Genomic DNA, 16389 nt, shown 5'->3' on the forward strand with positions numbered 1-16389 from the left:
GGTTGAATTTGAAAGCGTCTGCAATTCTGCCCAGACACGATAGGAGCGAGTATATGATGAGAGCCTTGTCGATCAATTCGGCCCTGGAGAGATTGTGCAAGGCTCAAGGGGTAGAATTTTTCTCAGCTTGGTCTGTGCTTGTTAACAGGAGAGACTGCTTCTACAGGGATGGGATACACTTAAATAGAAAGGGTACAAGAATATTTGAAGATGCTATCGAGGCAGAGTTAGGTGGGTCGGAAAACTGCTAGCTGGGGGTGATACACGGACTAATAGATTAACAGTAGCCTCTGGCAGAGGTAAAACTGATTCTTGAACTACTTCTATTCAAATGCAATTGAGCAGCAGCCTGGAAAGCAAGGCAATGGGAATTTCCAGGACTGCTAGGAGTCATAGTGGAACAAGCAAATACATGAGCTGAGTTAGGGTAACTAAGAGTAGAAACAGGTGCATGTATACTTGTATGTACACCAATGTTACGAGTATAGTCAATAAATTCAATAAGCTTGAAGTGATAGTCAAGACATCAAAGGCAGATATTGTTGGGATATCAAAGACATGGTGTCACACAGACATAAGAAGTGCGGAACTGGAATTTGGGGAGTACAATGTGTACAGAAAGGTTAGACAGGACAGGAAGGGATTATGCTGTTAGTAAAGAAACACAAAATCTAAGAAAGTGCACCCAACTGATGTTGGTGGACAATGCAATGTTGAGTCCGTTTGGTGTGACATAAGCACTGGGAAAGAAAAAATGAGAGTAGGTGTGTGTTATAGGCCTAAAGAATCTGATGAGTATAATGAGCAATTGTGCAGAGAAATAGAGTAGGCCAGTAAATTAGAGTGTCTTATAATGGGGGATTTTAATTTCCCGGATATTGACTGGAATTTGTGAGTTGGTCACTCACACACTAGCACGGCTTTTGTGGATTTATTGGATGATTGTTTTCTACAGCAGCATGTTCAGGAGGCAACTAGAAGGAGTAATACTCTTGATCTGATTATCAGTAATGATTCTTCATGCATCAAGAATCTGCAGATAAAGGAACCACTAGGTGGCAGTGATCACAGTGTGCTGAAGTGGGATTTACTCAAAGAGGTAACTACCATCAAGGGTAAAGGGAAGGGTTTTTGCTTTCGTAAAGGTGACTATGGTGGTCTGGGACAGTAATTAAGTTCTATACGGAGAAACAAACTGATGATGTTGCCAACAGCAAATTCAAAATGGGAAGCATTCAAAGAATTAATCATGGAAGCTACTAGGCTTTTCATACCAACTAAGAAATATTGTTCAAGGTTTAGGCCAAAATGGATGTCAGATGAACTAATGAGACATGTGGCAGAGAAGAAAAATGCAGGGGATACATATAAATTAATGGGTGACACAGATGCCTATGATAGATATAAGCTAGTCTGTAAGTCACAAAGGAGGTTAGGCAGATTACGAGAAATCTTTGGCAAAGGATGCAAAGAAAAATAGCAAAGAGTTTTTTTACTTATGTAAACTCTAGAAGGAAGGGGATGAATCAGATTGGTCCACTTGATATTGATGGTTCAACTGTTGATGATCCTGCTCAGGTAGCTAAACAAACTAAATGAATATTTTGCATTGACATTCACACATGAGGAGTTATTCAGGGAGAGGAATGCCAGAGGTGTATTCAACTCTGGCAGTAAGCTAGATAATCTTGTAATAACTGAGAGTAAAGTGGAGGAGAAATTGTTGAAGAAAAACACAAGAAAGGCACCTGGAGTGGATGGAATCTATCCAGTTATATGAAAGGAGGTGGCAAAGGAAGTAAGCAAACCCTCAACCATAATTATGAGAGCTTCCCTGGACTCAGGGGAGGTACCCACAGACTGGAGATGTGCAAATGTAACCCCAATTCACAAAGGGGGATCGAAGGGTGACATGAGTAATTACAGACCTGTTAGTTTAACTTCTGTTCCAGGGAAATAATGGAGGCACTGGTCAAAGAAGCATTGCAGGATCATCTAGACAAGACTTCAGTTATAGCTCGGACACAGCATGGGTTTGTTAAGGGGAAGTCTTGTCTGACTAATTTGATTGGATACTATGAAGTAGTCACAAAGGAACTGGATGCAAAGAATAACTTTGATATCATATATTTGGATACTAGAAAAGCCTTTGATACTGTTGCACATGGAAGACTGCTGCACAAATTGGAGCAGTGTGGCATTGAAGGCGAATTGCTGCTATGAATAAAGGGATGGTCGAGTGGGAGAAGACAGAGTGGTAATCAATGGACAGTGCTTTTCGTGGACTAATGTTATTAGTGGAGTCCCTCAGGGTTCCGTGTTGGGTCCATTGTTGTTTTCTGTATTTATAAATGATATTGATGATGGTATATTAGGCTTAATGTCCAAGTTTGCAGACGATACGAAGGTTGGCAGGGTTGTTAAGGACACTAATGACAGAGTGCTGCTGCAACAGGATCTAGAAAAGTTGAGCAGATGGGCTCAGAGGTGGCAAATGAAGTTTAACATTGACAAATGTAAAGTACTACATATGGGAAGCAGTAATCCCAGAGTAACGTATCAACTCAGTGGTAGAGAATGAAAAGAACCTGGGAGTAATTGTGCAGGCAGATATGAAGTTTTCTGAGCAGTGCAGATGGTCTGCAAGAGTAGCTCATGGTGCCTTGTCAATGATATACAGGAATTTTTCTAGCAAGGATAAGGTGGTGATTATCCCGTTATACAAGTCAATGGTCAGGCCACACCTAGAGTACTGTATACAGGTCTGGAAGAATCATTTTAAGAAGAATGTAGAGCTGTTGGAATGAGTAGAGAGAAGGGCAACAAGATTAGTGAATGGAACAAAGGGGTGCTCTTACGAAGAAAGGCTTAAGTTTTGCAAATTACAGTGTCTGGAGATTAGGCACCTGCGAGGTGATCTTGTTGAGGTGTATAAAGCCTTGAATGGTTTGAGCATGCTCAATGCTGATGGGATTCTTCCTCTTGCTCAGAATAATCGCCTGAAAGGGCATAAATTCAACTTGAGGAAAGATGGTTGCAGGATAGATGTGTGGAAGTTTGCCTTTAGCCAGTGGGTGGTTGATTGCTGGAACAAACGTCCATCTGTCGTTGTAGAAGTTGATAGGTTAAATAGATTCAAGGCAGAACTTGACAAACATTTGGTGCAAGTGGATGGGTAAAATAAGGTGGTTTTTTTTTTTTTTTTTTTGGCTGATGCTATATTAGCATGTGCCTCTGCTAATGCTAATAGTATGATTTCAAATTCCTAAATTAAATAACAAAAGAGCTGACTAAACTATACTTTTCCAGTTTTGCATGAATCATTGGGAAAGTACTAAGAGAAATTTCATGAATTAAATAAGAGTTGACTGGAATTTCTGACAGAATGTGAGAAGGGGCCGTCAATAAGTATTTACCCTCATATAGAAATATTTGAGTTAGGGATTGGAAATTATGTATATAAATAATACTAAGTCTCATAAAGTTAATGTATATTTATTTGTTTCTGTAGATCACTGGTTACTGGATTAGGGCCATGAATACAGTGAAAGGTAGTATGTTGTAGAAAGCTGCGGTGTAATCTCTTATAAAATTTCTTAATTTGTAAGGTAAAGAAGCAAAACAAGTCCATGAGGAGATGATGGCTGCATATGAGCAGGACTGAAAAATTGAAAAAAGTCAGTTCAGTTGATGAAGCAGTATGCACAATAACCCAACAAATAGAAAACCCATCTCAGCCACAGACCCTATCATTGTGACTAAATTGGAAACAGGTAGTCCTTGAAGACAGACAGACATGTGACTAAATTTTATAACAAATGAAGAGAATATCAGATTAGCCATGGATCTATGTGCATTGTAATGCAAGAGTTCCTGAACATGTCAGATGGGTTCTGAGATTGTTTTCACCACCACAAAAGCTCCACAGGAAAGAGTATTCCACATAACTATTGGAGCTTTGTAGAGAAATCGATGATGATTGTTGTTAAATTTTTTGATTGAACTGTAATGATGGATTAATGCTGGTTACATCTCTTTTGTTTCTGTGTACAACTGTCTGTTCTGAATTGGTTTAACTTTTGTTTCACAAAGTTAAACCAATTCAGAACAACACTGACCATGGAAGTAACTTCAGAAACAGCATTCAGCAGAAACAGAATGTCTAAGAGATAGAGGGTAGAGAGACTTAGTAAGAGATGGGTCATTAATTAACCTAATTACTCTCTTTTAAATGGAGTCCAAAAGCCTAAGATAGATTATGGGAACTATTCCACGGTAGGGCAGATCTGAGATTTGTACAGAGTGAGTACTGTTTAGGAGAAAAGTAACACTGAGAGTGAAAGACAAATTCCAAATTTTTACATACAGAGAAAGCAATATTAGGGATGTGCTCATGCCAAGAGAGATTAGAAGTCAGGGTAATCCCAAATAGCAATATGCGATCATGTCTAGAAATCTGAGTGTCATTAAAGTTAAACATAAGAGCAGAAGAATCCTTTTTGTGAGATATAAGACAGGACTAAGTTTTAGAAGGACTGAAATCAACTAAGTTATCATTGCCTCACTGGAGAATTACTTGGAGATCAACATTTAAGGAATTGGTAGCGGTTATTCGAGAAGTTGACGCTATTTCAGGGCAAGATTTCTCAAACTGGAAGGTGGAATGCAATGTGCTATCATTAGCAAAATCATGGATAGGATTTAATAGTCAAGGAAAGAAGGTGATTAATATACAAGAGGAAAAGAGGGGGAGAAAGAACTGAACCTTGGAGAATACCAGCATTAGTGGAGAAGTTAGAAGACAAAAGCCATCACCTACGATGAGCAGTCAGAGGGAATATTGGATACACAATTGCAAAAAAACAGATGGCAAACCATAAGATAGAAACTTATTTAGAAGACATTTATGCCAAACACAATCAAAAGCCTTTAAAATGTCAAGAGTAACTGTTAAGTTTCACTACACTTTTCCATTGAATTTGTTGATAGATGAGTAACATTAGCCAGAATATCACCAAGATTGACACTGAGAGAATCCATATTCAGGGCTGGCCTTAGGCCAATTGGGCCCTGCGCTTGGCAGAAAAATTAAAATTAAACAAAAAAAAATAGATTAAAAAAAAGGATCAATAAAAAGAAAAAAAAGAGAAGGAAAAAGTTTTTTTTTAAGTTAAAGCACTCCTGTGAAACCAAAAACTATTTTTTTTTTTACATATGTTTAGAAAATATGATTAGCATTTTATTAATGAGCACAAAGGACACAGACAAAAATAATGTTTTTATTATTATTATTTTTTTTAAATTCATAATATGTGAACAGCAAAGTCTATAATCTATAAAGATGTGGAAATTTTGGCCAATGTCTAGGTAATTATCTCAAAGCCAGTTTTTACACATCCCTTGAAATATCAAAAGTAATTAAATTTTCACATATATATACCCCACTTTAGGTATGGGCCAGACATATGTATACCCTTTTTCATATATGTATACCCCACTTTAGGTTGGGGTACACATGTATGAAAATTAATTACTTTCATCTGGCTCCCGCTGTATGGCTGAGCAACCCCTCTTGCCCTGCCGAATGCAGTATGCATCGCTATAGTTATATTGATGTTAGTGTTTTTATTTGAATAATTGTGCTCCTTATTGTGTAAGTAAAATTTATATTATTCTTCATTTTATTTATTGAGTTGGAGCTGGAACGCAACACAAACCCAGTGGCATAACTATGCCAATGCAGCTGCATTGGAGCCGAGCTTGAAAGGGCTCCCATGAAATTTGGAAGACAGATTCATTTCTCAAGACAATTCACGATTTTCATTCATAAACAAGCAAGTTTTTTAAATTAAATTTAAGACATTCTTATTGACCCAGTGACTGGCCACCACCCGAGTATTGTTTAGACTGATTCCACGCTTATAGAAATATTAGTAAATAAAAGATAGTCGTGAAATATTCAGCAACACCAGTGTCAAATATTAAATATACATCAGTCTGATTTTATTTTAGTGTTCATGAATTTACATTTTTTGTGTGTGTATACTCTGATTTTTTCCAGAGGGTAATATGTTTTATTTTACAATACACAAATTTGTTGCATAACAGTCTGGCTATGGACAGTTTTGTCGTTTTTAATGCCTATTGCGCTAGATTTGGCTTTCTTTTTTTTATATGAAACGGAAAACTGCAAGGACTAGGAATGAGTTATTACTATGCTAACAAGAGAGACATTTCAATTGCAGTTCGTTGGATCCTCACCTATGGCATTCTGAACCTGACCATTGTAATGGGAGGGCTCCCTTCCCGTAATTAGTGTTTATCCTGTGTTCAGACAGAGAAAAAGCAATGACCATTCAGACTTCGGCTACTACAAAGCATTAAGTTTTGTTAAATTTATGGTTTTGAGGTTCATTTGCCCTTTTCACAACAACATTCTACCCTTGTCTACTTCTGTTTCTATTCAGCCAACAAGACCCGGACTTTGTCATTGGCCACGAATAATACATTTCATTTTATAACCGCTTTATATGTACTGTATCTGTTCTGTTTTCGTTTATGGTGGGAAAATTTGTTGCAAAGTTAATTGAAGGAGTAACTTGGGAAAAAAAGAGTGGGAAATGAAACAAAAATTCAGCCAATCACAGAGATTTTCATTTCCTTTATTGGCAGAAAAAGTTCTACAGTTCTTATCAAGCACCATGTACCATTCTGTGGTTCTACATTTTCAAGTGCAGTGAGTCTACATTTTTAAGTTTTTCAGAACATGAAAAAATTTACTCATTACTACTTGTAATAGAAAGGCTGAAGATGAAAGTAAATTTATTATTCCAATTTTTATTAGTTTCCAATTTTCGTTCACAAAGTGTGGATTCATAATTTGTGAATGTGGGCCATTCACAAATTATAAATGATCCATGATGTAGTCCAGTTTTGATACTAATATATGTTACTCATTGCTTTAGTAAATTGATAAGAGGAGTATACCTCAATATAGTACGTGGAACACTTCCGCATGATACCCTCCAGAAATTAAAACGGAAAAAACGAAAAAATCGACAACTTACCGGTACATTAAAGTAAAATATAAATAATTAAAGTGAAATATAAATAATTAAATAATCAATTTAACACAATTCAAAATCAATTCAAAACAATTAAAATTCAAATTAACGCAATTAAAAGAATCTAACGAAAATATTCAAAACGATTTTCCTTCCTGAAGCTGACAATGCTTTTCGACCGACTGTCGTGATCACAGGAATGAAAATTACTAATATTATTACCAACGTAGAACATATTGAGTAATACAGCTCTGATTCATACTATCTAGTTACTCATTGCTGTAGATTTATTTATTTTACTATTCTTTGCATTCTGTTGCAATTTGACAGAACGATTTGTAATTTTATTACTCTGGTGTCAGTAATTTTTTTTTTATTGAAAATTTGTTGAAGGATCATTTACAGATCAGAGAAAGATATAATATGAATTTCAAAAAGCTATTTTTCTTGTCCGCACTTTTTTTCCCCTCTGAATAGAGAAGTTGCATTGATTTGCTTTATGCAGAATTCAGTGCCAACTTTGTAGTGATTCTGTAAGTGATTTTATTTTTCCAGTTTTCACAAGTTTACATTATGGACATTCACAAATTATGAATGGTCCATGATGTCGGCAATAGTCAGGAAAAATTAAGAAGTACATGAACCTGAGACATGAGGTCAAGGAGATGTTGTGCATATTATTTCTCCCTGATTGGGAGATTCCACATAAGTACTGTGAAAGCAAAAATAAGAGTAAGAGTGTGTTATAGGCCTAATGACTCGAATGAGTACACTGAACAGAGAAATTGAGTGGGCTAGTAAATCAGAATGTCTTATAACGGGGGATTTTAACTTCCCACATATTGACTGGACTTGTGGGTTTGCACACTCGTAAGACTTTTGTGGATTTAATGGATGATTGTTTTCTGCAGCAGCATGTTCCAGAGGCAACCAGAGAGGGTAATACTCTTGATCTGGTTATCAGCAGTGATCATTCGTGTATTAAGAATTTGTAGGTAAAGGAACCACTAGGTGGCAGTGATAACAGTGTACTGATGTGAATTTACTTAAAGATATAATTACCATCAGGGGTAAAAGGGAAGGGTTTTTGCTGACTACAGTAGTCTCAGACAGTTTTTAAATTCTATACAGTGAAAGCAACTCATGATGTTACCAACAGCAAATTCTAAGTAGGAAGCATTCAAGGAATTAATCATGGAAGCTACTAAACGTTTTATACCTATTAAGAAATATTGTTCAAGGTTTAGGCCTAAATGGTTGTCAAATGAACTAATGAGACTCGTAGCAGAGAAGAAAAATGCATGGGGTGCATATAAATTATCAGGTGACAGAAGTTTTTGGCATAAGCTAATCTGTAATCAAGTCACAAAGGAGGTTAGGCAGATTACGAGAAATCTTTGGCAAAAGATGCTAAGAAAAACAGCAAGGATTTCTTTACTTATATAAAATCTAAAAGGAAGGGGATGAATCTGATTGGTCCACTTGATATTGATGGTTCGACTGTTGATGATCCTGCTCAGATAGCAAACAAACTGAATGAGTATTTTGCATCTACATTCACACACGAGGAGTTATTAAGGTTTGAAAATGCCAGAGATTATCAAATTGTAGCAGGGTGCTTAATGATTTTGTAATAACTGAGAGCAAAGTGGAGGAGAAATTGTTGAAGTTAAACATAAGAAAGGCACATGGGATGGATGGGATCTATCCAGTTGCAAAGGAAGTAAGCAAACCCTTAGCCATAATTATGAGAGCATTCTTGGACTCAGGGGAGGTCTCCACAGACTGGAGATGTGTAAATGTATCCCCAATTCATAAAGGGGTATCAAAGGGTGACATGAGTAATTACAGACCAGTTAGTATAACTTCTGTTCCGGGTAAAATAAATGGAGTCACTGGTTAAAGATGCATTGCAGGATCATCTAGACAAGACTGCAGCAATTATTCAGACACAGCATGGGTTTGTTAAGGGAAAGTCTTGTCTGACAAATTTGATTGGATATATAATGATGTGGTTACAAAGGAACTGGATACAAAAAATAATTTTGATATCATATACTTGGATTTCGGGAAAGCTTTTGACACTGTTGCGCATGGAAGACTACTGTACAAATTGGAGCAGAATGGTATTAAGGGTAAGTTGCTACAATGGATAAAAGGATGGTTGAGTGGGAGAGGACAGAGGTTGGTAATCAATGGGTGCTACTCTTCGTGGACTAATGTTATTAGTGGAGTCCAACAGGGTTCATTGTTGGGTCCACTGTTGTTTTGTATATTTATCAATGATATTGATGAAGACATAGGCTTAATGCCTATTGCGTATATTAGTGTCGAGGTTTGCAGATGATACAAAGGTTGGCAGGGTTGTTAATGACAGTGTGCTACTGCAACAGGATCTATAAAATTTGGGCTGATGGGCTGAGAAGTGGCACCTGAAGTGGCAACCTTGACAAATGCAAAGTACTGCATATGGGTAGAACTAACCCCAGAGAATGTCCAACTGTGTGGTACTACACTTAAGGTGGTAGAAAATGAAAAAGATCTGGGAGTAAATTGTGCAGTCAGATATGAAGTTTTCTGAGCAATGCAGACAGGCTGCAAGGGCAGGTCATGTGGTTTTGTCAACGATATACAGGAATTTTGCTAGCAGGGAAAAGGTGATTATTGTCCCTCTGTATAAGGCAATGGTCAGGCCATGCCTTGAGTACTGCGTACAAGTCTGGAGGCCTCATTTTAGGAAGGATGTAGATTTGCTTGAGTGTATACAGAGAAGGGCAACAAGATTTGTGAGCGGAATGAAGGGATCCTCTTACCAATAGAGGCTTAAGTTCTGCAAATTGCAGTGGCTGGAGACTAGGCACCTGCGAGGTAGTAGTACACCTCAATCAGATCACCTGATTGAGGTGTATAAGGCCTTGATGGGTTGAGCACGCTGAATTCTGATGGGATTCTTCCACTTGTTCAGATTACAAATCTAAGGGGGCATAAATTCAAATTGAGGAAAGATAGATGTAGAATAGATGTGCAAAAATTTGCTTTGAGCCAGCGGGTGGTTAATTGCTGGAACAAACTTCCATCTGTTATTGTGGAAGTTGATGGGTTAAATAAATTTAAGGAGGAACTGGACAAACATTTAGAGGGAATCGTTTTGTAAATTTTTTTTTGGCTGATGCTGCATAAGCTGATATGCTTGCTTTCTTGCATCACATACCACTACTATCTTTTGTTAGTGATAAATCCGCCCAGTGTCTGTCTCTCCTTTACTTTCATTTGCCTCTGTTTTTTTCCTTTTTTCTGCTCATGTTTCATATTCTACTTGCTACTTATCGGTTAAGTTTATTTTCTTTTCAATGTGATTCCTCACTTCAGTCTTGTCTTCCTTAAAAAAAAAAAAAAAAACTGTATAATATAGAAAATGCAATTATGACAAAAAATGCACAATTTGACACAATCTTTTTTTAATCTTAACTATATGCTGAATTTCATTTAAAATTGTTGCACACAAATCTGCCATCATAAAAATATATATAAAAAAAAAAGAAGATAAATGGCTGGAGAAAGTTTTCTTTTTTTTATTGTAGCAATGACATTAACCCAGTAGTATTCTATAGCCCAACAGATCTCCAGGCAAATATTTAATTCTGGTGAGTCACTAGTTGGGGATTAGTACTTGCTTTTTTATGTTTCTTCTTATTGGTATATTTAGTCTTGTATGCATTTCTACTTGAATAAATTTATTTGCTGTTTATGTTGTATAAAGCTATAGGTGCCTGAAGCAACCAGATATTATTTACCCCTTTTGGCTGACAGCTTCCAGTTAGATTGTGTAACAGAACACGTTTTTTAATAATGAAGTTTATATATTTTCAGTTTTATGTTTAAATTACTATATATTAATATAGTTTTGTCTCATCACCATTATTATTATTATTAATGAATTACAAATATTGCAATTGTTAGTAATTAATGCTTAATTGTATAATTATTATTACTGTTATTTATTACAAGTGAAAGTTATTATTCATTAATATGTTAGTGCTATTATTTATTAAAAAAATGATAAAATACATTTCTACTGCAAGCAGTAATGATCACAAATTTTCTAGGAGAGGGGCTCAAACACTTTTTTTTTTGGTCTTTTTTTGGGATTCATTAAGCTTTGATCATCATGCAGCAGCAAAAAAAAAAATCATTATCTTTATCATGGTGGGGGGGGGGTTGCTTTAGCTCTATCTGCAACTGCTACTGCCTAAGTATTGTCATAAATTTCTGTGTCCAAGTCACTACTATCATTATTAGAACAGGCAAATGATGCAAGCTTATAGAGCATCACCCAAAAAATTTACCTGCCTTCATCTGTATATCCAATCTAATAGTATGTCTAATTCTTCCTTAAATTTATTCAAACTACCCACTTCCACAAAACCAGATTGCAGCTTGTTCCAGCAATCAATAACTCTATGACTGAAAGCAAATTTTCACACATCTGCAGCCATCCATTTTTAATATATGGGTTAACATTCCATGTGTTAACCCATATATTAAAAATGGATATGTTTGAGAAAGAGAATACTTCAAATCCATTTGAATCCTTACAATTCAGTCAGGTTTCCTCAGCAAGTGCCTGCCTAGTTTTCAGGCATTACAATTACCGAACTCAGGTACCCTTTTGTGTTGTTTGACTAAGTTGGTTGCTCTCTTCTGCACCTAGTCCAACAGATCCACATATTTCTTAAAATTAGGCTTTCAGACCTGTATGCAGTGTGCTAGATGTGGCCTAACTATTCCTTATTTGCTGGAATAATCATCTCTTCATACTTACTGGCTAAATCCATGCATATCATTGACAGAACCCCATTAGCTATTCTAACAACCTGTTTGCATTGCTCAAAGAACTTCATGTCAGATTAACCCTTCGTGTACAATTACCCATAGTCTCATTCATTCTCCACCAGCTTGAAGGTGGTACCAACTAATTGGTATGTTATTGTAGGATTACTGCAGCCTATATACAGTACTTTGCATTTGTCAATTTTTAAACCTCAACTGCCACTTCTTGTCCATCTGCCTAATTTATCTAGGCCTTGCTTCAGTAGTATGCCTTGATTCCTGTCATGAACCACCCTGGCAACTTTTTGTATAATATCAAAATTCTGATAATAAGCTTGATATGCCTTCATTATCATTAACACTGTAGTAAAGGATTCAGCATGAACCCTGAAGGATGCCACTAATAACATTAGTTCTAGAAGAGAACTGCCCATTTAAAACCACCCTCTCTGTTTTGCCACTCAACTATCTCTTTATTCACAGCAATATCTTGCCCCTAATGCCACACTGCTCCAATTTCTACAGCAGCCTTTCTGCTGAAATCTAAATATGTAAGGTCAAAATTAATATCTGTACCCAGTTCGTTCATTAGTGTCGCAGTAGCTAATCAATTGGTCAGACAGAAGGCCCCCTTAACAAACCCATGCTGTGATTTTTGTATAATTCCATTCCTGTTAATATAATCCTGCAATACTTCTTTAACCACTAACTCCACTATTTTCTTTAGAGCAGAAATCAACCTCAGATCTATAATTTCTTATATTACCCTTCGATTTCCCCCTTTGTGAACAGGAGACACATTTGCACACCTTCAAACTACAGGAACCTTCCCTGAATCTAAGGATGCTCTCATAATTATGACAGGGGTTTGCTTAACTCTTTTTTTTTGTGCTTCTTTTAATATAACTGAATAGATCCTATCAGCACCAGCTGCTATATTTACATTTAACCTCAACAATTTCTCTTCCAATTTCTTCTGTTATAACAAAATCATTTTGCTCTCAATTAACTTGGCATACTTCTGGTACTCCTGTCCTTAAAGACTTTTTCACATTATTACTATCAGCTCTATGGTGCAAGGAAGCCTAAGGCTTAGGCTGCACCAGCCAAAAAAAAAATTTTTTTAATTCCTGGGTTACCCTGAGAGAGAGAGAGAGAGAGAGAGAGAGAGAGAGAGAGAGAGAGAGAGAGAGAGTGTGTCAAAAGTAGAAGGGAATCACCAAGAAAGAGAAGAATGATGACATCCAGCTGAGGACCCTGGGTGTGCCAAGCCTATACTCACCATATGTGAGCCCCTGGGGTTAAGTAATTAACTTGGAGGCACCGGGCAAATGAATATAGATGTAAAATCTTTATTTAGTTTCAAGCAACCTGAACAGGATCATCAACAGTGTTACACCATTCATGTCCAGTAGATCAATGTGATTGATTTATCCTTCTAGTGTTAACATAAGCAAAGAAAAGAATTCTTTTCTTTGTATTCTTAGCCAAGCACTTCTCATAATCTGCATTACCCTCCTAGTGATCTGATTGCTGACTAGGTAGGTTTTTTCTTGCTGTAGGATTCAATGCCCCCTTCTAATTTAAAATTATCCCACACATTTTTCTTCTCTGCTAATAGTCTTATCAATTCATCTGACCATTTAAATCTAAACCTAGAACCACATCCCTTAGTTGATACAAAATACTTAGTAGCTTCCATGATTACTCCCCTGAATGCCTTTCCTTTAGAATTTTCAGTTGGTGATATTGTCAGTTGTCTCCACTGAAAGGAATTTAAAATGTAATGCAGCAAATGCCTTTAAAAATTAAGGTGAATAGTGTTATGTTATTTTTTTTATGGTTATAATATTTGTTACATGTTGTCAAACAAATAATTTGTCATTGTATTTTCATTAAAAAATTTTTTTAGTGTTTTCTTAAATATGCTGTTCTGGAATAATGCCAAAGTTATGGGCAATAAATGTCTTCACAAATTTAAATTTGGCACTGCTTGATAGTTTCATATTTCTATTTCATGGTACCAACACATCTTTAAAATTTTAAGCATAATTAATAAATTTTTTGTTTCATTAAAATTAATGAGTATTTCTAATAGCCAAAAAACACAGCACACAAAATTTTGAATTATTGTTAAAAATGAAAAAAAATAATAATAAATAAATTTAATGTGTTTCAATCTATTGGTACAGAATCAAGTGTTATAATATAATAATTTAAAACACACCCAATTAGTTTTTTTTTAAATATGGTTAAAGTTCTGTGCAGTACTACTGCCAGGTTAAAGAAGTTAAAAACAGAAACACTTTTTCTGTAATTAAGTCTTACCACAACTGCATTAAGTTACTGAGCTACTGACATTCACTGTAACAATACATGCCCCCTTTTTTTTTTTTTGGTTTTGTTACTATATAAATTCCATCCCATCTGGCTTCAGATTTTCAGAAGTTGCTGTTTGGCACCGTGTATAAACTCGTCAGCATGACGTTATATTCATCCGCCAAGTGTTATAATCTATTCAGAAACAGTTTGCTATCAAAAAAATTTGCGGTACCTTCCTTTGTATTTAAAAATTCATATGGGAATTTAATATCGTTTAAGACTTTTCCGTAAATAGTTTAATTAGTAATAACATATTTTAATGTTAATTTAAATTAAACTTTTAATGTTTGAGAAAAGGCGAGTCTTATTTCAATCGTCCAATCAGGATCTTCTCTTATAACAGTTTCATTTTAAAATAAAATATAGATAATTTAATCACAAGTTTTCATAAAAAATTTCGTGGTAATATGAAATTCAGAGCTGTCTCTTTCATGTTAGTTGTTTCCACTTTCTATCGAAATGCAGAACTACTTTCTGTAGAAGAAGGGTAAAAAGTTAACTGAGATAGACTACTCTGTGGACTATACAAAACATTTTGATGTATGTAAAATTACACAAGTTCGGTGTGGCTGTTGACATAACCATTAATTAATATTTATACATTATAGTTATCATAAATACCAAAAGGAACCGAGGCTAGAGATTGAGAAGGCGCCATTATTTAAACTCCGTTAAGTACACGTTGTATTGCTTTTTTTTTTTTTTTTTAAGTTGGAACCGTAATTATTGTTAGTGTTCAGTTGATAAAGTAGGTGAAACTGGTTCTTACCTGGCCTCCAAGAAGTCAAAAATAAGAGTTGGAATTATTCGCATTGCAATATCACATTCCTTTATGTAGTTTCGTAGGTGGATAATAGGAATGTTTTCACTAAAGCTATAAACTACGTCTATCACATTACAAACGTAACTGCATAGCGTAATATGTATGATTGTTGGATAACCTGTTTATAGTCTATTATTATTGCACTAATTAAATTAAACAAAAATCAGTGATTTTCTTAAACAATGTTGACACCGAAGGAATTACAATGCAGCATCCATCAAGCCCTCAGCTGCCGACTTCTACGCCAGATCTTGCAACACGGTGACAATCTAAACAGCAGCAAGTGCTCGTTCCCACAGGATATTGGATAGGTGAAATAGGGTATGTTTACCGCACAGAGTAATAAGACTGAAGGTTAATGTTACTACTCTGTGGGGCGCCTCCGTAGCTAGGTGGGAAGGAGCAGCAGTGCGTAGCACACGCTTCTTGATTAGACCGGGGTTCGAGCCCGTCACCACCAAATACGGAGGATGCGGAAAGGTCAGGGAATGACCACCGCATATCCCGGAGCAATATGGCCTTAGTTGCTAATGCTCCTAAAAACCCAAAAAACAACTACTCTGTGGTTTGCCAAAAGCAAAAGTTAATGATGTACAGCAGTTAAATGCTTTTAAATAAATATCTGTTTATTTGTTGTCCCAGGCAATTATATTGACCGGAGACAACATTGCCATTATGGGAGAAGCCATGAGATCACAGATATATGAATAACAACAAACACCTGGTGAGTATGGGCTTGGCACACCCAGGGTCCTCAGCTGGATATCATTATTCTTCTCTTTCTTGGTGATTCCTTTCTACTTCTCAGGGTAACTTGGGAATTTTTTTTTTTGGCTGGTGCAGCATAAGCCTCGGGCTTCCTTGCACCATATGGCTAATAATAATAATAATAATATTTTATCAACAGCTTTGACAAAAAAATCTGTAACCTTTCCCAAAGAGGCCTCACACCTTGAACTGCTTTCTCATGCTTCTCAGTTGCAATGTGCTGCTTCAAATCACCAATCCCTTTTTGGCTACTGAAACATGTCTCCATTCTGCAAACTTTACATTCAGCTTCCCATTCCTCTCAGCCAGATACAAAACATGGAAATTTGTTTTTCATCTCTTCTGTAAACATGCACTTCCTTTTAGGGGAAATATAGTCTTTATAATATTAATTTTTATAATTGAAATAATAATAATAAATATTTTTTATTGTAAGTAATGAAGCATAAATTTTATTAAGGTTAGGTTATGTTTTACATTCACAACTAAACTAACCTAATTGCAGAAAAGTACCTACAGGTA

General features: G+C 35.9%; 1 protein-coding gene across 1 annotated transcript in view; it reads right to left on the bottom strand.

Annotated features, from left to right (window-relative positions):
- The window catches only part of LOC150076731 (centrosomal protein of 95 kDa-like), a 215367-nt gene that overhangs the window by 187941 nt on the left and 11037 nt on the right, over nt 1-16389 (bottom strand). The gene's annotated exons all lie outside the window — the stretch shown is intronic.

This window comes from Mastigoproctus giganteus, chromosome 12 (genome assembly GCF_048544385.1).
Source record: "Mastigoproctus giganteus isolate SK-2022 chromosome 12, ASM4854438v1, whole genome shotgun sequence".
Taxonomy (NCBI): Eukaryota; Metazoa; Arthropoda; class Arachnida; order Uropygi; family Thelyphonidae; genus Mastigoproctus; species Mastigoproctus giganteus.